This window comes from Triticum aestivum, chromosome 3D (assembly GCF_018294505.1).
Source record: "Triticum aestivum cultivar Chinese Spring chromosome 3D, IWGSC CS RefSeq v2.1, whole genome shotgun sequence".
Classification (NCBI taxonomy): domain Eukaryota; kingdom Viridiplantae; phylum Streptophyta; class Magnoliopsida; order Poales; family Poaceae; genus Triticum; species Triticum aestivum.
Genome location: NC_057802.1, coordinates 165,248,100 through 165,270,144, shown reverse-complemented (window position 1 = coordinate 165,270,144; position 22,045 = coordinate 165,248,100).

The following is a 22,045-nucleotide window of genomic DNA, read 5'->3' as shown; positions in this document are numbered from 1 at the left end:
CAGCCCATATTGCAATAAATATCGATATAAAAGCATGATGCAAAATGGACGTATCAGATAGCGGCGCAGATCTTGTTGGTAAATCGCCGAACGAGCCATCGCAAGGTCACGCTCCTCATCCAACAGGTCAAGTGCATCCTGACGTGCTCTTTCATTATCAGCTTCAAATAAGCCGCCACGCGAGGCGAGTCGTGACGGATGTCACAGGGGAGAACTGCTTCTGCTCCATAAACCATGAAGAAGGGCGTGTAACCCGTAGACCTGTTGGGGGTAGTATTGATACTCCATATGACTGAGGGTAACTCTTCCACCCAACAACCCGGTGTCCTCTGCAAAGGAACCATAAGACGGGGCTTGATGCCTCTCAAAATTTCTTAATTGGCTCTCTCAGCTTGACCATTGGACTGGGGGTGAGCCACCGATGATACATCAAGTCGAATATGCTCACGTTGACAGAAATCTTCCATGGCTCCCTTGGAGAGATTAGTGCCATTATCAGTTATGATACTGTGGGGAAAGCCAAAACAGAAAATCACCTTTTTAATGAATTGAACCGTCGTTGCCGCATCACATTTACTGACCAGCTCTGCCTCAACCCACTTTGTAAACTTGTCAACTGCCACCAGGAGGTGTGTTTTTTTTATCTTTGGACCTTTTGAAAGGTCCAACCATATCAAGCCCCAGACTGCAAACGGCCAAGTAATTGGAATCATCCTCAATTCTTGAGTCGGAACATGGGCTCGTCGTGAAAATTTCTGACATCCATCACACTTACTGACCAGGTCTTCAGCATCAGCATGAGCCGTCAGCCAATAAAATCCATGACGAAAAGCCTTAGCAACAAGATATTTAGAGCCAGCATGATGACCACAATCTCCTTCATGAATCTCTCTCAAAATTTCACGGCCTTCTTCGGGTGAAACACAACGTTGAAACGCCGCTGTAACACTACAATGATGTAGCTCTCCATTGACAATGGTCATTGATTTGGACCACCGAGTTATCTGCCCGGCCAAGGTTTCATCCTCAGGTAACTCGCCCGGGTCATATATGCCAAATATGGAGCTGTCCAATCAGGAATTACATGAAGAGCTGCCACTAATTGTGCTTCTGGGTCAGGAATAGCAAGATCTTCCTCTGTAGGCAACTTGAGTGAGGGTTTATACAAAATATTGAAGAAAATATCTAAGAAAGCATCAGCCACCTCGTTCTTCCTTCGATCAATATGCTCGACCTGATAACCCTTGAAGTGACCCGCAATAGCATCAACCTCTCGACGATAAGCCGCCATGACTGGATCCTTAGAATCCCAAGTACCAGAAACTTGTTGAGCTACCAAGTCTGAGTTGCCAAAGCACCTCACCAAGCTTAAGTTCATCTCCTTAGCCATCCAAAGACCGTGGAGCAAGGCCTCATATTCAGCTGCATTGTTAGTGCAAGGGAACACCAACCGGAGAACATAACAAAATTTATCGCCTCGAGGGGAAGCTAGCACGACTCCAACCCCCGAGCCCTCCAATTGCCTGGACCCGTCAAAGTGAATAGTCCAATACGTTTTATCTGGCTTTTCTTCAGGCATCTACAGCTCTGTCCAGTCATTGATGAAATCCACCAGTGCTTGAGACTTGATGGCTGTGCGAGGCATATACTTCAGACCATGAGGTCCAAGCTCAACGGCCCACTTGGCTATCCGACATGTGGCTTCTCTATTTTGAATAATATCCCCTAAAGGAGCAGAACTAACCACGGTGATGGGATGACCCAAAAAATATTGCTTAAGCTTCCGGCTAGCCATGAACACCCCATATACAAGCTTCTGCCAGTACGGATACCTCTGCTTGGATTCAATAAGTACCTCACTGATGTAGTAAACCGGCCTTTGAACCGGATATTCCTGGCCTGCCTACTTCCGTTCCACCACAATAGCTACGCTGACAGCTGTAGCGACCAAACCTCAAACAGTCTGATCTCTGTGCACCAGTGTCATCCCTGGATCGGTAATGCTGACACCCACAGTACTTGAAGGATTTATAACAGAGTAGCAATCACACACTTATTACATCAAATGTCTCAAAAGAGAACTTATTACAAATAATATGGCTTAAGGCCATCTAAATACGATAACAGCGGAAGGCTTGGAAGATAAAGTGAGTCCATCAACTCCAATGGCATCACTGAGTGAAAGACCACGACCTAAGGCACCTTACTCGTCGTCTGAAAAGTCTGCAACATGATACGTTGCAGCCCGAAAACGGGTCAGCACATGGAATATGCTGGCAATATAACACCAAAGAGTAATAAATAGAATAAGGCTATCACTACATGCATATATGGCTGATGGAGGTTGTATGCTTAATATGTTTTGCGAAAAGCCAATTTTTCCGTACAACAAAGGAATAAATTTTATTTAACTATCATGGTGGTTGTTAAACATTGAGAATGGTAAACCCCATCTCAATCCTAATTAAAAGTAATTAATAACCCAATCAAATTTTACAATTAAGAGTGTTGAGATCCACATGATAATCCAAGAACCAGATACTCAAGCCGTCCATAACCGGGGATACGGCTAACCATGATTAATTTGTACACTCTGCAGAGGTTTGCGCACTTTTCCCCACAAGACTCGATCCCCTCCATTGGATTTCTCGCACTACATGGTGTTTGAGAAACGGATGACCGAGACACAGTCTTTCAGAAGCGTTAACTCTTTACTCTGGGTAGACAGTACCACCTACATCCCCTACATCTGCTAGCCTACCACTGAAAGAGGTCACACAACATACTCAACTATGCCAGAGCGCATAATGGCTTGTGCCTGCACACGGAAGTTTCTAGCATGAATAATCTCATGATTGAGCCTGGGTGGCAGTCCATAGGAAAATCACACGGTACCCCGGGATTTCCAAAAAAATACAGGCAATCACTGGGTTCCCCAGGTGCCTCAATCCACCCAGATGTGTATTAAAGTTGCCACCTTAAGTTAACCAATAATTAACAATACTCACATCTGTCATGAATACTCCCAAACCCAAACCAGGTCTACGAGCATAGCAATATAGGCAACGTAGAAGTAACTCCCATAGGTTTGATAATAAACAGGTGAATAGGTACTACCTCATCTACTTCCCAAACCCACAAATTAAATTAGACCCTAGCCATGCATTTGTTTGTGGATTGATCTAATGCAATAAAACTGGGTAGTAAAGAGGTATGATCAAAGTGTTACTTGCCTTGCTGATGATCCGTGAAACCTAGAGACTCGTAGTAGCACGCTTCGCACTCCGGGTACTCTATCGCAAACAAACAAGCATACAATAAGCAATCAAGCAACAATGGACGGGTAAAACTCAAATAAGAGATCTAACCAGAAAGTTCAACTTAGGAACTCCGGTTTGCAAAAAGAATCAAATCAAACGAAACAACGAAACTCAAACTGCGAAAGAAACAAGCTTCGTTTGCTAATCTGGACTAAAGTCAATTTTTATAGTGGCAAAAAACTTGTTTAAGTAGGTTAAACAGAAAGAGGATTTCGAGACGAAACTCTAGGCGCTTGAATCGCCTCATTCCGATAAACGAGCGAAAAGTTAAACTAAAACGAATATCGGATCAGAAATCGCGATCGAAAATAATCGCGGAAAAATCCGAGAAAAATAAAAACTGACGAACAGACTAACGAACGAACATTCGTTATCTTCGGCTAACGGGCGAAAACTGTTCGTTAAAACGAACGTCCGCTAAATAACTAAACCGAAAAAACCGAACCGAAAATAAAAAACGGATCTATGGTTTTAAAAAAACCAATCGGTTTTCTCTCGAAAACCGAGGCGGCGGCGGCTACCTCTGGCGGGGTCGGGCGGAACGGCGGCGACGGGCGGCTCCTCCGGCGGCGAGGCGGGCTCGAGACGGGCGGCACGGGCGGCGGGGTAAAAATGCAAAAATGCTGAAAGAGCACTAAAAATGCTAATAACCGATTAGCGATCGCACCTAGTGGCTTCCTACAATCAGCCTGGCTCTGATACCAAGCTTGTCACGACCGGTTTTCCAATAAAAATATTTATTGAGAAACCGATCCCTTTTACGGACCAGTAGAGAAGAATTCTCCTAAGTGGTAGACAATTTCTTGATCACGGAAGAAAAACCAGGAGTACTAAATATAATACAAGGTTGAGCGGAGATTGCTCAACAATTTATTACAAACGCGCCAATATTACACATAAAGGCGGATAGGGTGGATAACAACTAACTCACAATAAAAGCGATGGTGGATGTGTCACAGTGAAGTGGGTGACATGACTCCTGAATCTAACAGCTCTTCGAGCGTCGGAGTGAGGCTCGAGGATACTTATTGTGGGTGGCGGAAGCGTATATAATACAAGTGACCAATAACCAGGATCGCACGGGACTGACTGGGATTCCTCTAGGCGTCGGACTCACTATCAAACTCTTCATCCATGAGATCGCCTTCGTCAACATCTGGCCAAATCAACAAGCCAGGTGAGTACTATGAAAGTACTCGCAAGACAGTTCGGACATAAGATATAACAAATGCAAACATGATGCATATGAACAGATTAACAAAACGCACTCAGAGAATGAGATAGCAATGCATGGGAAAGATAAAAGGGAAGTCGGGCGGTAGTCCTCCCGAAAATCCCAAAGTAATACTGAAGGCCAATCGAGTGTCTGAATGACTCCTCGAAAAGGATACAAAAGAAACAACAATGCCGCAGTCGGGCGTCAAGGCGACACCACATAAAGGGCTTATAATGGAAAATAAATGACAGTGCGTGCCACAGTCGGACGTCTGAAGCGACATCACATAAAGGGCTTATATTGAAAGTAAATGACAAAAGTGCCACAGTCGGACGTCTGGGCGACATCACATAAAGGGCTTATATTGAAAATAAATGACAAGAGTGCCACAGTAGGACGTCTAAGCAACATCACATAAAGGGCTTATATTGAAAATAAATGACAAGAGTGCCACAGTCGGACGTCTAAGCGACATCACATAAAGGGGTTATATTTCATAACTTAATATTTCAGTAGCTCATGAATTTAAATCATCGCAAGGGAATATTCAGGTACGAGATAAATAAAAGGTTAGTCCATCCACAGGAATAACGATTCAACCGGGTTTACCACTCAAGCCTATTCACCGGGGGTTTATCACGAGGACTGACATAGATATGGATATACTGGCCATGGTCCTTGACCATGGAGACGATGACTCGGAAGGATTTGACTCTGCAGAGTTTGTACTATTTAACCACAGCCAACGGATTTCAGTAGTCACAAGGGACTAGTTCCGTTTACGGTGTTTTAGGAGAAACACATCTAACCAGTACACACCCATTCAACATTCCGATGCCAGGAATCACCCTCGGCAACGATCAAGAAAAACTTTGAGACGGGGAGGCTACAACCTCGCATAGCATGGGATCAAATTTATACCGCGCGCTCTAAGGGGTGCCCCCCTCTCGGTCCCAACCGGAAACACCCATGCCCCCTGACCGGATGACTGGCTTTAATCCAGGGCCATGGAACCCTCATCCCGGCCCCTCTATTTGGTGTGTACAAGGAAAGAGGTTAACAACTTACTAAACCGTATTCTTTGCAGAAAACATGTGGCAGCACGAAAGGGGAAGGACGGTAACGTGACTCAGTCCACGTTAACGTCGGAGTTTATCGAATGACGTAAGACTGGCATGCTACAACAATACCACCTTACTGCCTTTCATGTCACCACATGATCAGGCCATCTCTCATCAGAGATCACAGTAACTTCGGAACACACGGTTGGTTGCCTTACGTGCAACGTAATACTCACCGATGTTCATATGCCATGCACAAACCATTCAAGCAAACATGCAAAACACCTATCATATCAAAGGTTCAAACATGCTTGCCTGGTTCGGAGAAGTCGGAGTCTAGTTCGTCGAAGTTCGCGGCTCCGTCACCTCCTCCGGAACCTACGGTATAACGAAACCGTACACTAACGTGAAAATCGTCACGTGCATAAAAAAATTTCCAAAATTTTTCCAAATAAATACTATAAAAAAACTAGACAAAAATACAAGACTGACAGAAAAAGAATCAATCAAAAAGCATCTTTTATTAAAAAGATATAAGGGTTTCAGTACAGGGACTGATCTGTGATGAAACAGAAAAGATCCAGGGACTTGTTTGAGAAAACAGAAAACGGTTCGGAATAAAATGCGCTAGCCCAAAGAGAAAACGCATTTTGCCCGAAGGCGCTACCAGAAAACGGTTCGAGGGGGGAAAGAAGAGAGGCTGACGGGGGGTCCCACCCGTCAGGTTTAAAACTCCAAAGGGGCTCGCCGGCGCCCGAAGGCTGCGGTGGTTGCCGGCGTTGAACCACGACGAGGCAGAGAGATCGGAGGGTACCAAGAGGTTTAGGGTGTTCTTCCGCGTCGGTGGGTGGTGGACTTGGTCGTCGGAGAGCACCACGTCAACGGCGACACTTTCTTCGGCGGACGGTGGTTCGGGCGATGGTGGAGTACTCCGGTGGGTGCTGCAAACTCCAAATTGAAGCGCGGGTCAGAAGAGTGGATGTACTAGGAGGCTACTGGCAAGAGCTGAGGGGTAGGGGTGCACGCACGGGAGTGAATCGCGCTGGATCCCGTGGCGGGTCGAGGCGGCCGGAGTTGGGGAAGAAGGCTCCCTCGGGGCTTTTCCAGTGGCTTGGCGTGGTATTGGTGGAGTGCAGAGGTGGTGTGGGTTCGAGTTCAAGCTCGGGGCTTCCTTTTATAGGCGATCCGAGGGGGTGGCCGTGAACGTGATAGCTCCGGCGAGCGATTACGGCGAGGCAGAGGTTGGGCAGGGGATTTAGGAGGCTAGGCACCATCAGGGAGGATCACTGGTGCCGTTCCCCTGCTAAACCTCGGTCGGGCTTGGCGTAATGCGCCGATCCTCGACGGGGCGGCCGTACGGGCACGGCGGCGGCAGGGAGCGCGCTCCGCGCCTACCAGTTCACGACGACAAACCGCAGCGTGCACGGGTGAGTGGATGGCCACGGGGCGGCCTCAGGTGGCTTGGGCGGCGCTGGACGGCGCCATCCACCGCTGCGCCTCTCTGGCAGCCGCAAAGTGCGCTGCTGCCGTCGCTCACGGGGTGGCGCACCTCCTCCTGCTCGTCGCCGACACCCGCAAACCTCCAGGCGATCGTGCGGCACAGGGATAAGAAGGAGAGAACAGGGAGCAAGGCGCCACCATGGCTACTGGCGAGATCGACGAAAGGTTCTGAAGAAAACGACAGCAGCTTCTAAAACTGTAACTCTGAATATCTGAACTTGACAGAAACAGTGCCCTTCAGGTGTTCGACGAAATGATTTGGCATGAAGAAAAAAAATTCTGGAGCTGGGACTTGGTGAGGTGACCTCTCAATGCATCCAGAGGCTGCCTGAATTTACTCAGATTTTTAGGAGGAGAAAACAATTGAATTTCATCAAATTTGGCAAACATGGTACAAACTTGCAGCAAGTACAATTTGAAATATTTGAACTGGAGACCAGTGGATCAACATGGATCTAGGTTGAGGGCTCTAAGGACTAGCCAGGGAAATTTGTTTGGAGGCCAAACTCAAAGTAGAAATGGTAGCTCCTTTGTAAATCTCCAAGAGCCAAAGTAGAGGGCAGAAATTATTTTTGATAAGAAATAAATGGAAGAAGAATTATGGAGAGGTTCAACTTGCTGGATTTGAAGTATAGCTTGACACAAATATGAGGAATGGCTTTTGGGAGGTGGTTTCCACTCATGTCATGGCAAGAGTGGATTTTGAAAAGGGGAAAAGGTCACTCCAAATAGCCATAGGGCTATTTAAAAGATTTTTCAAATGAAATTTCCCAAATGAAAAGCATTTGGGTTTGAGTCCACATAAGATGGAAAAACCTCCAAGACCAAAAATCAAGTCTTGGGTGAATCCAAACAAAACACTTGTCATAAAAGAAAATTTTTGAGAGGGAGAGTTCTTTAGAAGAAATTTTTTAAATAACCTCCCTCAAATCAAATAAAAGTTTGAAAAAGCCAAAAAAAAAATTTGGGTGTCACAACACCTACCCCCTTAGGAAAAATCTCGTCCCCGAGATTTCAGCTGATCCTCAAATAGATGTGGGTACTCTGCCTGAAGAAAATCTTCTCTTTCCCAGGTAGCTTCATCCTCGGTGTGATTGCTCCACTGAACCTTGAAAAAATTTATCGTTTTCTGACGGGTCCTCCTTTCAGACTCTTCCAATATCTTTACTGGCCGCTCTCTGTAGGTGAGATCTGGTTGCACATCAATGCTCTCATGAGATACATGCTTCTCCGGGTTGCTCACACATTTCCTCAACTGTGAGACGTGGAACATGTCGTGCACGTCTGACAGCTCTTTGGGTAGGTCTAGTTGGTAGGCTACTGTGCCTCTTCGTGCAACTATACAGAAGGGTCCGATAAATCTCGGGGCTAGCTTCCCCTTAATTTTGAACCATTGCAGGCCTCGCATAGGAGACACTCATAGGTATACGTAATCACCGGGTTCAAAGCTGACCTCACGATGTTTTTGATCGTAATAGCTCTTTTGTCGGCTTTGAGCTGTCTTGAGTCTGTCCCTGATCTGTTTAACTTTCTCCTCGGCTTCCTTGAGCATGTCTGGGCCGAAGATACGACTGTCACCTGTTTCTGACCAATTTAGTGGGGTACGACATCTCCGCCCGTACAATGCTTCAAAAGGTGCCATTTGTAGGCTGGCTTGGTAACTGTTGTTGTAAGCAAACTCGGCATATGGCAAACTTTCTTCCCAACTGGATCCATAGGTGAGCACACAGGCTCTCAGCATGTCCTCTAGGATTTGGTTTACTCGTTCTGTTTGTCCATCAGTCTGAGGGTGGTACGCTGTACTGAATGCTAGTTGCGTGCCCAGAGCTTGTTGTAAGTGATCCCAAAATTTAGAGACAAATTGAGTGCCTCGGTCGGATATTATAGTCTTTGGGACTCCATGCAAACAAACTATACGGGAGAGGTAAAGCTTAGCAAGCCTTTGAGTGGAGTAGGTCGTCTTCACGGGAATGAAATGTGCTACCTTGGTTAGCCTATCTGTGATGACCCATATGGCGTCATTTCCGCGTTGTGATCGAGGTAGTCCGACGATGAAGTCCATTCCAATTTCATCCCATTTCCACTCAGGTATCCGGTTTGGCTGTAGCAGCCCTGCTGGCTTTTGATGCTCGGCTTTAATGCGCTGACATGAGTCGCAACAAGCAATGAACGCAGCTATATCCCTTTTCATACCGTGCCACCAAAATCTTTCCTGAATATCTTTGTACATTTTGGTTCCTCCAGGGTGGATCGAATATGGGGCGGTGTGGCTTTCGGTTAGGATCTGTTGCTTGAGTTCCTCAATGTTTGGTACGCAAAGTCTGTCCCCGTACCATAATATTCCTTTCATTGTCTGTGACGAACTCTGAAGCCTTGCCAAGGCTCATTTTTCTCTTTATACCTTCGATGCTGGGATGTCCATGCTGAGCCTTCTTAATTTGTTCCATTAGGGTGGGTTTTATCTCCAGATTCGATACATTGCCCTCAGAGACTAACACCCTGTTGAGTCTAGCGAACTCCTGCTGAAACTCAGGCCTCATGTTCTGTGGACTGTCGTTGCCCGGGTTGGGGTTCCGACTAAGAGCATCTGCCACTACATTTGCTTTCCCTGGATGGTAGTGAATGCCGACATCATAGTCCTTGACCAATTCCAACCAGCGTCGTTGTCGTAAATTTAGCTCTGGCTGTGTGAAAATATATTTAAGGCTCTTATGGTCCGTATATATTTCACAACGATTTCCCAACAGAAAGTGCCTCCACTCTTTGAGTGCATGGATGACTGCTGCTAGCTCCAAGTCATGAGTTGGATAATTTTCCTCATGCTTCCGTAGTTGCCTGGAAGCATACGCGACAACTTTGCCATCCTGCATCAGCACGCACCCGAGGCCCTTCCGGGATGCGTCGCAATACACTTCAAAACTCTTGTGTATGTCTGGCACGATCAAAACTGGTGTTGTTGTTAGTTTCTTCTTGAGTTCTTGGAAGCTTTTCTCGCACGCTTCCGTCCATACAAACTTCTCGTCTTTCTTGAGCAACTGTGTCATTGGTTTTGCCACAGTGGAGAATCCTTCAATAAATCTTCTGTAATATCCGGCCATTTCTAGGAAACTCCGCACATCTGTCATGTTGGCTGGTGGTTTCCAGTCAAGTATGGCTTTGACTTTTTCTGGGTCTACGGCCACGCCTTCTTGGGTCAATATATGGCCTAGAAAACCAACTTGTCTTAGCCAAAATTCACACTTGCTAAATTTGGCGTACAATTGATGTTTCCTTAATTCTCCCAAAACAATTCTGAGGTGTTCAGCATGTTCTTCTGGTGTCCTTGAGTATACCAGAATATCGTCAATGAACACCACAACAAATTTGTCCATGAATTTCATAAACACTTTGTTCATGAGGTGGACGAAATATGCGGGGGCGTTCGTCAGTCCAAACGGCATTACCGTGAACTCGTATAATCCGTATCTGGAGGTGAATGTTGTCTTAGGGATATCTTCAGTCCGTAATTTTAATTGGTGATATCCCAATCTTAAATCAATTTTTAAGAACACCTTGGCTTGCGCGAGCTGATCAAACAAATCATTTATCCGTGGCATCGGATATTTGTTTTTTATGGTGACCATATTGAGAGCTCGATAGTCTATACACAATCTCAGTGTCCCATCCTTTTTCTTGGCGAATAATACTGGCAAACCCCATGGTGAGGAGCTGGCTCGAATAAATCCTTTGTCCAGTAATTCCTTTATTTGCTTCTTCAATTCTACCAACTCGGATGGTGCCATTCTATAAGGTTTCTTGTAGATGGGGGTGGTGCCAGGTGCTAGTTCGATGCTGAACTCTATCTCTCAGTCTGGTGGCATGCCTGGTAGTTCTTCTGGAAATACGTCGGGAAATTCGCACACCACTGGAACTTTTCTCAATTCTGAAATGTCCACTTTGTTCAGCTTTGGTTGCCGTGACTGTGGTCTCTCTTGAGCTGCAACTTTTATTATTTTACCTTGATGATGGGTGAGAATCACAGTCCGATTGAAACAGTCAATAAATCCTTTGTTGGTGGTCAACCAGTCCATCCCTAGGATGACATCCAGTCCTTTATTTTCCAACACGATGAGATTAGCCTGAAACCTTAGTCCTTCGAATTCAATAATCACTCCTTGGCAGTAACTCTGAGTGATCTGCTTATTCCCGGGGGACTTGATAATCATAGATTTTTCCAAGGGAAGTATCGGAAAACCATGTTGCAAAACAAAAATCTTCGAAATGAACGAGTGAGAAGCTCCAGAGTCAAACAAAACCGTGGCAGGTACTGTGTTGACAGGGAGCGTACCGAGCACGATGTCTGGGGCATTCTGCGCTTCTTCCTTGGTCACATGGTTCAGGTGACCCTTCCTGTGATTGTTGTTGGGATTGAAATTGTTGCGCTTGGGGGCTGGATTATTCCCACCATTGTTCGGCTTGGGGGCCGAGTTCCTTGGCTTTGGGCACTGTTTGGCATAGTGCCCTTCTTCACCACAAGCATAGCAAGTGACCCCTGGATGGTATGTAAAGTCCTTTTCCCTTGAATGAAACTGTCTGGTTGGCCTTAGAGAAGTAGTCGTGGATTTTCTCGCTTCATTCCTCTGAACATCAGTCTTACTTCGATTGTTGCGAGCAAGAGTCGTCTTGTCCCTCTTTCGCTTACGAATATCCTCCAAACTGCGGCGCTCATTCTCCAAAGTAATGGCCTTGTCAACCAGAGTTTTGAAATCTGGGAAAGTGTGTACGACCAGTTGGCATCTTAGTGCTGGCGCCAGGCCGTCCCAAAACTTTTCCATCCTTTTGTTCTCAGTCATATGCTCATCATAGGCATAACGGGATAGCTGGGTAAACTGACTGTTGTATTCTGTCACTGTCATGCCTCTCTGCTTGAGGTCATCAAATTCTCTTTTCTTGATTTTTATGATGCTCCTGGGGATGTGTGCCCCACGAAAGCCTTCCTTAAACTCTTCCCGGGTGATGTTATGTTCACTGGGATGCATGTGTAGGAAGTTCTCCCACCATGCTGCAGCTGCTCCAGTGAGGTAGTGAGGTGCATAAAGCACCTTCTCATGATCAGAACATTGAGCAATAATCAACTTTCTTTCGATGTCTCGAAGCCAATCATCAGCTTCAAGTGGCCTATCAGTGTGGGCAAACGTTGGAGGGCGTGTCTTGTGTAGTTCAGACAACTTGGAGTGCGGTTGGTATGGCTCATGGTGGTTTCCCATATTGATGACGTGGTTCATCATCTCTTGGTGTTGCTGTTGGCTTTGTTCGAAAAGGCGGCATACTTGAGATAAGGCTGCCTCGCTGTCCTGTTGACTAGACTGTCCCTGTGTGAAGTTGTTGCTGGTTTGTGTTCCATAAACTTCTTCGGTTGGATTTGGCATGGAACGAGTCCACGGACGAGACATTTTCCACTCTGGGGTATTATTTTGCAAAATTTATGAGAAGAACTGTGTGGCACAAGGAAAATTTTGCAGAGATGAAAACTTTAAAAGACCTCAAGATTTTTCAAGAAAACATTTTGACTGCGCACGGAGAAGGACTGCTTAGCACATATCTTACACGCGATACGCAAACATACGATACATCACTCAGGATGTGCGTACACATTCCTGACATGTTATTAGGCTAGCACACTCCTCCGGGACCCTACATGACGCGCACACAAATACTACAAACTATCGTACATATAAAACATATCATACATGCAGGCACATCGCGCGGCGATTAGGCGCACTCAGTCGGAGATGGTGAAGATGTCCTTCCCCTTGCCGAGGGTAAGACCCAGCGGTGCAGGAGACTCAACCTCCACCTCCTCCCTAATAGGCTCCAGGCGCGTAGCACTGCGCTGAGGTGATGGCGTGGGTGCGACAGACGGTAGTGTGGGTGCGGCAGGCGGTGCAGCTCTGACTGGAGTAGGAGCAATGACCCGGTCGAACTCCTCAGTGGTAGGCAGACGGCGAGCAGTGGCCAAAACGGCAGGTGAATAGGACGCTGAGGACGAGACGTACGTCAGTGGCGGTGCCATGTGGAGAAGCTCCTTCCTGTTGGCAGAACCGCCCCGAACTAAGTCCATGCGGGCAGCCACAAGATCGTCCACGAGGTTGTCGAAATCTTCCTCCAGAGCTTTGAGATACTCAACAAGCATCTCGATAGCTTCATCTCGCTCTCCCCTATGGCAGGCGAATGCATAGTGGCAAGTATATGGCACATGGCATGGGAGGTAGCGGTAGCGACGAGTCTTCATCGAAGGAAGAATGTCCCGAAGGCGAGCAATCGCCTCACGGGCAGCCATCTGCATGGCATGCCTCTCCGTAGGCATGGCCCTCCCCACAAAACGGAAGTGGCGAGACGCAGAACGTCCTCCCTTGAATTGCACCATGGCCTGGTGCATAGACACGTCGTCGCTGAGCTTGTGCTGGTAAAGTGTGAACTCCGGACGAGTCGCTTGCCCGATCGCGAGCTTGGTGATGGAGACGAGGAGTTTGACAAACCCCTCGGGCACATTAGTGAACACCCGAGTCTCGCAGTTGCTGCCAGCCATCTACAAAAGTAGGCAAAAATTCTGAGTAGTCATATCATAAATTTATGATGACCAACAGAAAATAGCTACATTTGCAAAAATGCTGAAAGAGCACTAAAAATGCTAATAACCGATTAGCGATCGCACCTAGTGGCTTCCTACAGTCAGCCTGGCTCTGATACCAAGCTTGTCACGACCGGTTTTCCAATAAAAATATTTATTGAGAAACCGATCCCTTTTACGGACCAGTAGAGAAGAATTCTCCTAAGTGGTAGACAATTTCTTGATCACAGAAGAAAAACCAGGAGTACTAAATATAATACAAGGTTGAGCGGAGATTGCTCAACAATTTATTACAAACGCGCCAATATTACACATAAAGGCGGATAGGGTGGCATAACTACTGACTCACAATAAAAGCGGTGGTGGATGTGTCACAGTGAAGTGGGTGACATGACTCCTGAATCTAACAGCTCTTCGAGCGTCGGAGTGAGGCTCGAGGATACTTATTGTGGGTGGCGGAAGCGTATATAATACAAGTGACCAATAACCAGGATCGCACGGGACTGACTGGGATTCCTCTAGGCGTCGGACTCACTATCAAACTCTTCATCCATGAGATCGCCTTCGTCAACATCTGGCCAAATCAACAAGCCAGGTGAGTACTATGAAAGTACTCGCAAGACAGTTCGGACATAAGATATAACAAATGCAAACATGATGCATATGAACAGATTAACAAAACGCACTCAGAGAATGAGATAGCAATGCATGGGAAAGATAAAAGGGAAGTCGGGCGGTAGTCCTCCCGAAAATCCCAAAGTAATACCGAAGGCCAATCGAGTGTCTGAATGACTCCTCGAAAAGGATACAAAAGAAACAACAATGCCGCAGTCGGGCGTCAAGGCGACACCACATAAAGGGCTTATAATGGAAAATAAATGACAGTGCGTGCCACAGTCGGACGTCTGAAGCGACATCACATAAAGGGCTTATATTGAAAGTAAATGACAAAAGTGCCACAGTCGGACGTCTGGGCGACATCACATAAAGGGCTTATATTGAAAATAAATGACAAGAGTGCCACAGTCGGACGTCTAAGCGACATCACATAAAGGGCTTATATTGAAAATAAATGACAAGAGTGCCACAGTCGGACGTCTAAGCGACATCACATAAAGGGCTTATATTTCATAACTTAATATTTCAGTAACTCTTCCACCCAACAACCCGGTGTCCTCTGCAAAGGAACCATAAGACGGGGCTTGATGCCTCTCAAAATTTCTTGATTGGCTCTCTCAGCTTGACCATTGGACTGGGGGTGAGCCACCGATGATCCATCAAGTCGAATATGCTCACGTTGACAAAAATCTTCCATGGCTCCCTTGGAGAGATTAGTGCCATTATCAGTTATGATACTGTGGGGAAAGCCAAAACAGAAAATCACCTTTTTAATGAATTGAACCGTCGTTGCCGCATCACATTTACTGACCAGCTCTGCCTCAACCCACTTTGTAAACTTGTCAACTGCCACCAGGAGGTGTGTTTTTTTATCTTTGGACCTTTTGAAAGGTCCAACCATATCAAGCCCCAGACTGCAAACGGCCAAGTAATTGGAATCATCCTCAATTCTTGAGTCGGAACATGGGCTCGTCGTGAAAATTTCTGACATCCATCACACTTACTGACCAGGTCTTCAGCATCAGCATGAGCCGTCAGCCAATAAAATCCATGACGAAAAGCCTTAGCAACAAGATATTTAGAGCCAGCATGATGACCACAATCTCCTTCATGAATCTCTCTCAAAATTTCACGGCCTTCTTCGGGTGAAACACAACGTTGAAACGCCGCTGTAACACTACAATGATGTAGCTCTCCATTGACAATGGTCATTGATTTGGACCACCGAGTTATCTGCCCGGCCAAGGTTTCATCCTCAGGTAACTCGCCCGGGTCATATATGCCAAATATGGAGCTGTCCAATCAGGAATTACATGAAGAGCTGCCACTAATTGTGCTTCTGGGTCAGGAATAGCAAGATCTTCCTCTGTAGGCAACTTGAGTGAGGGTTTATACAAAATATTGAAGAAAATATCTAAGAAAGCATCAGCCGCCTCGTTCTTCCTTCGATCAATATGCTCGACCTGATAACCCTTGAAGTGACCCGCAATAGCATCAACCTCTCGACGATAAGCCGCCATGACTGGATCCTTAGAATCCCAAGTACCAGAAACTTGTTGAGCTACCAAGTCTGAGTTGCCAAAGCACCTCACCAAGCTTAAGTTCATCTCCTTAGCCATCCAAAGACCGTGGAGCAAGGCCTCATATTCAGCTGCATTGTTAGTGCAAGGGAACACCAACCGGAGAACATAACAAAATTTATCGCCTCGAGGGGAAGCTAGCACGACTCCAACCCCCGAGCCCTCCAATTGCCTGGACCCGTCAAAGTGAATAGTCCAATACGTTTTATCTGGCTTTTCTTCAGGCATCTACAGCTCTGTCCAGTCATTGATGAAATCCACCAGTGCTTGAGACTTGATGGCTGTGCGAGGCATATACTTCAGACCATGAGGTCCAAGCTCAACGGCCCACTTGGCTATCCGACATGTGGCTTCTCTATTTTGAATAATATCCCCTAAAGGAGCAGAACTAACCACGGTGATGGGATGACCCAAAAAATATTGCTTAAGCTTCCGGCTAGCCATGAACACCCCATATACAAGCTTCTGCCAGTACGGATACCTCTGCTTGGATTCAATAAGTACCTCACTGATGTAGTAAACCGGCCTTTGAACCGGATATTCCTGGCCTGCCTACTTCCGTTCCACCACAATAGCTACGCTGACAGCTGTAGCGACCAAACCTCAAACAGTCTGATCTCTGTGCACCAGTGTCATCCCTGGATCGGTAATGCTGACACCCACAGTACTTGAAGGATTTATAACAGAGTAGCAATCACACACTTATTACATCAAATGTCTCAAAAGAGAACTTATTACAAATAATATGGCTTAAGGCCATCTAAATACGATAACAGCGGAAGGCCTGGAAGATAAAGTGAGTCCATCAACTCCAATGGCATCACTGAGTGAAAGACCACGACCTAAGGCACCTTACTCGTCGTTTGAAAAGTCTGCAACATGATACGTTGCAGCCCGAAAACGGGTCAGCACATGGAATATGCTGGCAATATAACACCAAAGAGTAATAAACAGAATAAGGCTATCACTACATGCATATATGGCTGATGGAGGCTGTATGCTTAATATGTTTTGTGAAAAGCCAATTTTTTCGTACAACAAAGGAATAAATTTTATTTAACTATCATGGTGGTTGTTAAACATTGAGAATGGTAAACCCCATCTCAATCCTAATTAAAAGTAATTAATAACCCAATCAAATTTTACAATTAAGAGTGTTGAGATCCACATGATAATCCAAGAACCAGATACTCAAGCCGTCCATAACCGGGGACACGGCTAACCATGATTAGTTTGTACACTCTGCAGAGGTTTGCGCACTTTTCCCCACAAGACTCGATCCCCTCCGTTGGATTTCTCGCACTACATGGTGTTTGAGAAACGGATGACCGAGACACAGTCTTTCAGAAGCGTTAATTATTTACTCTGGGTAGACAGTACCACCTACATCCCCTACATCTGCTAGCCTACCACTGAAAGAGGTCACACAACATACTCAACTATGCCAGAGCGCATAATGGCTTGTGCCTGCACACAACATACTCAATCCACCCAGATGTGTATTAAAGTTGCCACCTTAAGTTAACCAATAATTAACAATACTCACATCTGTCATGAATACTCCCAAACCCAAACCAGGTCTACGAGCATAGCAATATAGGCAACGTAGAAGTAACTCCCATAGGTTTGATAATAAATAGGTGAATAGGTACTACCTCATCTACTTCCCAAACCCACAAATTAAATTAGACCCTAACCATGCATTTGTTTGTGGATTGATCTAATGCAATAAAACTGGGTAGTAAAGAGGTATGATCAAAGTGTTACTTGCCTTGCTGATGATCCGTGAAACCTAGAGACTCGTAGTAGCACGCTTCGCACTCCGGGTACTCTATCGCAAACAAACAAGCATACAATAAGCAATCAAGCAACAATGGACGGGTAAAACTCAAATAAGAGATCTAACCAGAAAGTTCAACTTAAGAACTCCGGTTTGCAAAAAGAATCAAATCAAACGAAACAACGAAACTCAAACTGCGAAAGAAACAAGCTTCGTTTGCTAATCTGGACTAAAGTCAATTTTTATAGTGGCAAAAAACTTGTTTAAGTAGGTTAAACAGAAAGAGGATTTCGAGACGAAACTCTAGGCACTTGAATCGCCTGATTCCGATAAACGAGCGAAAAGTTAAACTAAAACGAATATCAGATCAGAAATCGCGATCGAAAATAATCGCGGAAAAATCTGAGAAAAATAAAAACTGACGAACAGACTAACGAACGAACATTCGTTATCTTCGGCTAACGGGCGAAAACTGTTCGTTAAAACGAACGTCCGCTAAATAACTAAACCGAAAAAACCGAACCGAAAATAAAAAACGGATCTATGGTTTTAAAAAAACCAATCGGTTTTCTCTCGAAAACCGAGGCGGCGGCGGCTACCTCTGGCGGGGTCGGGCGGAACGGCGGCGACGGGCGGCTCCTCCGGCGGCGAGGCGGGCTCGGGACGGGCGGCATGGGCGGCGGGGTAAAAATGCAAAAATGCTGAAAGAGCACTAAAAATGCTAATAACCGATTAGCGATCGCACCTAGTGGCTTCCTACAGTCAGCCTGGCTCTGATACCAAGCTTGTCACGACCGGTTTTCCAATAAAAATATTTATTGAGAAACCGATCCCTTTTACGGACCAGTAGAGAAGAATTCTCCTAAGTGGTAGACAATTTCTTGATCACGGAAAAAAACGAGGAGTACTAAATATAATACAAGGTTGAGCGGAGATTGCTCAACAGTTTATTACAAACGCGCCAATATTACACATAAAGGCGGATAGGGTGGCATAACTACTGACTCACAATAAAAGCGATGGTGGATGTGTCACAGTGAAGTGGGTGACATGACTCCTGAATCTAACAGCTCTTCGAGCGTCGGAGTGAGGCTCGAGGATACTTATTGTGGGTGGCGGAAGCGTATATAATACAAGTGACCAATAACCAGGATCGCACGGGACTGACTGGGATTCCTCTAGGCGTCGGACTCACTATCAAACTCTTCATCCATGAGATCGCCTTCGTCAACATCTGGCCAAATCAACAAGCCAGGTGAGTACTATGAAAGTACTCGCAAGACAGTTCGGACATAAGATATAACAAATGCAAACATGATGCATATGAACAGATTAACAAAACGCACCCAGAGAATGAGATAGCAATGCATGGGAAAGATAAAAGGGAAGTCGGGCGGTAGTCCTCCTGAAAATCCCAAAGTAATACTGAAGGCCAATCGAGTGTCTGAATGACTCCTCGAAAAGGATAAAAAAGAAACAACAATGCCGCAGTCGGGCGTCAAGGCGACACCACATAAAGGGCTTATAATGGAAAATAAATGACAGTGCGTGCCACAGTCGGACGTCTGAAGCGACATCACATAAAGGGCTTATATTGAAAGTAAATGACAAAAGTGCCACAGTCGGACGTCTGGGCGACATCACATAAAGGGCTTATATTGAAAATAAATGACAAGAGTGCCACAGTCGGACGTCTAAGCGACATCACATAAAGGGCTTATATTGAAAATAAATGACAAGAGTGCCACAGTCGGACGTCTAAGCGACATCACATAAAGGGCTTATATTTCATAACTTAATATTTTAGTAGCTGATGAATTTAAATCATCGCAAGGGAATATTCAGGTACGAGATAAATAAAAGGTTAGTCCATCCACAGGAATAACGATTCAACCGGGTTTACCACTCAAGCCTATTCACCGGGGGTTTATCACGAGGACTGACATAGATATGGATATACTAGCCATGGTCCTTGACCATGGACACGATGACTCGGAAGGATTTGACTCTGCAGAGTTTGTACTATATAACCACAGCCAACGGATTTCAGTAGTCACAAGGGACTAGTTCCATTTACGGTGTTTTAGGAGAAACACATCTAACCAGTACACACCCATTCAACATTCCGATGCCAGGAATCACCCTCGGCAACGATCAAGAAAAACTTTGAGACGGGGAGGCTACAACCTCGCGTAGCATGGGATCAAATTTATACCGCGCGCTCTAAGGGGTGCCCCCCTCTCGGTCCCAACCGGAAACACCCATGCCCCCTGACCGGATGACTGGCTTTAATCCAGGGCCATGGAACCCTCATCCCGGCCCCTCTATTTGGTGTGTACAAGGAAAGAGGTTAACAACTTACTAAACCGTATTCTTTGCAGAAAACATGTGGCAGCACGAAAGGGGAAGGACGGTAACGTGACTCAGTCCACGTTAACGTCGGAGTTTATCGGATGACGTAAGACTGGCATGCTACAACAATACCACCTTACTGCCTTTCATGTCACCACATGATCAGGCCATCTCTCATCAGAGATCACAGTAACTTCGGAACACACGGTTGGTTGCCTTACGTGCAACGTAATACTCACCGATGTTCATATGCCATGCACAAACCATTCAAGCAAACATGCAAAACACCTATCATATCAAAGGTTCAAACATGCTTGCCTGGTTCGGAGAAGTCGGAGTCTAGTTCGTCGAAGTTCGCGGCTCCGTCACCTCCTCCGGAACCTACGGTATAACGAAACCGTACACTAACGTGAAAATCGTCACGTGCATAAAAAAATTTCCAAAATTTTTCCAAATAAATACTATAAAAAACTAGACAAAAATACAAGACTGACAGAAAAAGAATCAATCAAAAAGCATCTTTTATTAAAAAGATATAAGGGTTTCAGTACAGGGACTGATCTGTGATGAAACAGAAAAGATCCAGGGACTTGTTTGAGAAAACAGAAAACGGTTCGGAATAAAATGCGCCAGCCCAAAGAGAAAACGCATTTTGCCCGAAGGCGCTACCAGAAAACGGTTCGAGGGGGGAAAGAAGAGAGGCTGACGGGGGGTCCCACCCGTCAGGTTTAAAACTCCAAAGGGGCTCGCCGGCGCCCGAAGGCTGCGGTGGTCGCCGGCGTTGAACCACGGCGAGGCAGAGAGATCGGAGGGTACCAAGAGGTTCAGGGTGTTCTTCCGCGTCGGTGGGTGGTGGACTTGGTCGTGAGAGAGCACCACGTCGACGGCGACACTTTCTCCGGCGGACGGTGGTTCGGGCGATGGTGGAGTACTCCGGTGGGTGCTGCAAACTCCAAATTGAAGCGCGGGTCAGAAGAGTGGATGTACTAGGAGGCTACTGGCAAGAGCTGAGGGGTAGGGGTGCATGCACGGGAGTGAATCGCGCTGGATCCCGTGGCGGGTTGAGGCGGCCGGAGTTGGGGAAGAAGGCTCCCTCGGGGCTCTTCCAGTAGCTTGGCGTGGTATTGGTGGAGTGCAGAGGTGGTGTGGGTTCGAGTTCGAGCTCGGGGCCTCCTTTTATAGGCGATCCGAGGGGGTGGCCGTGAACGGGATAGCTCCGGCGAGCGATTACGGCGAGGCAGAGGTTGGGCAGGGGATTTAGGAGGCTAGGCACCATCAGGGAGGATCACTGGTGCCGTTCCCCTGCTAAACCTCGGTCGGGCTTGGCGTAATGCGCCGATCCTCGACGGGGCGGCCGTACGGGCACGGCGGCGGCAGGGAGCGCGCTCCGCGCCTACCAGTTCACGACGACGAACCGCAGCGTGCACGGGTGAGTGGATGGCCACGCGGCGGCCTCAGGTGGCTTGGGCGGCGCTGGACGGCGCCGTCCACCGCTGCGCCTATCTGGCAGCCGCAAAGTGCGCTGCTGCCGTCGCTCACGGGGTGGCGCACCTCCTCCTGCTCGTCGCCGACGCCCGCAAACCTCCAGGCGATCGTGCGGCGCAGGGATAAGAAGGAGAGAACAGGGAGCAAGGCGCCACCGTGGCTACTGGCGAGATCGACGAAAGGTTCTGAAGAAAACGACAGCAGCTTCTGAAACTGTAACTCTGAATATCTGAACTTGACCGAAACAGTGCCCTTCAGGTGTTCGACGAAATGATTTGGCATGAAGAAAAAAATTTCTGGAGCTGGGACTTGGTGAGGTGACCTCTCAATGCATCCAGAGGCTCCCTGAATTTACTCAGATTTTTAGGAGGAGAAAACAATTGAATTTCATCAAATTTGGCAAACATGGTCCAAACTTGCAGCAAGTACAATTTGAAATATTTGAACTGGAGACCAGTGGATCAACATGGATCTAGGTTGAGGGCTCTAAGGACTAGCCAGGGAAATTTGTTTGGAGGCCAAA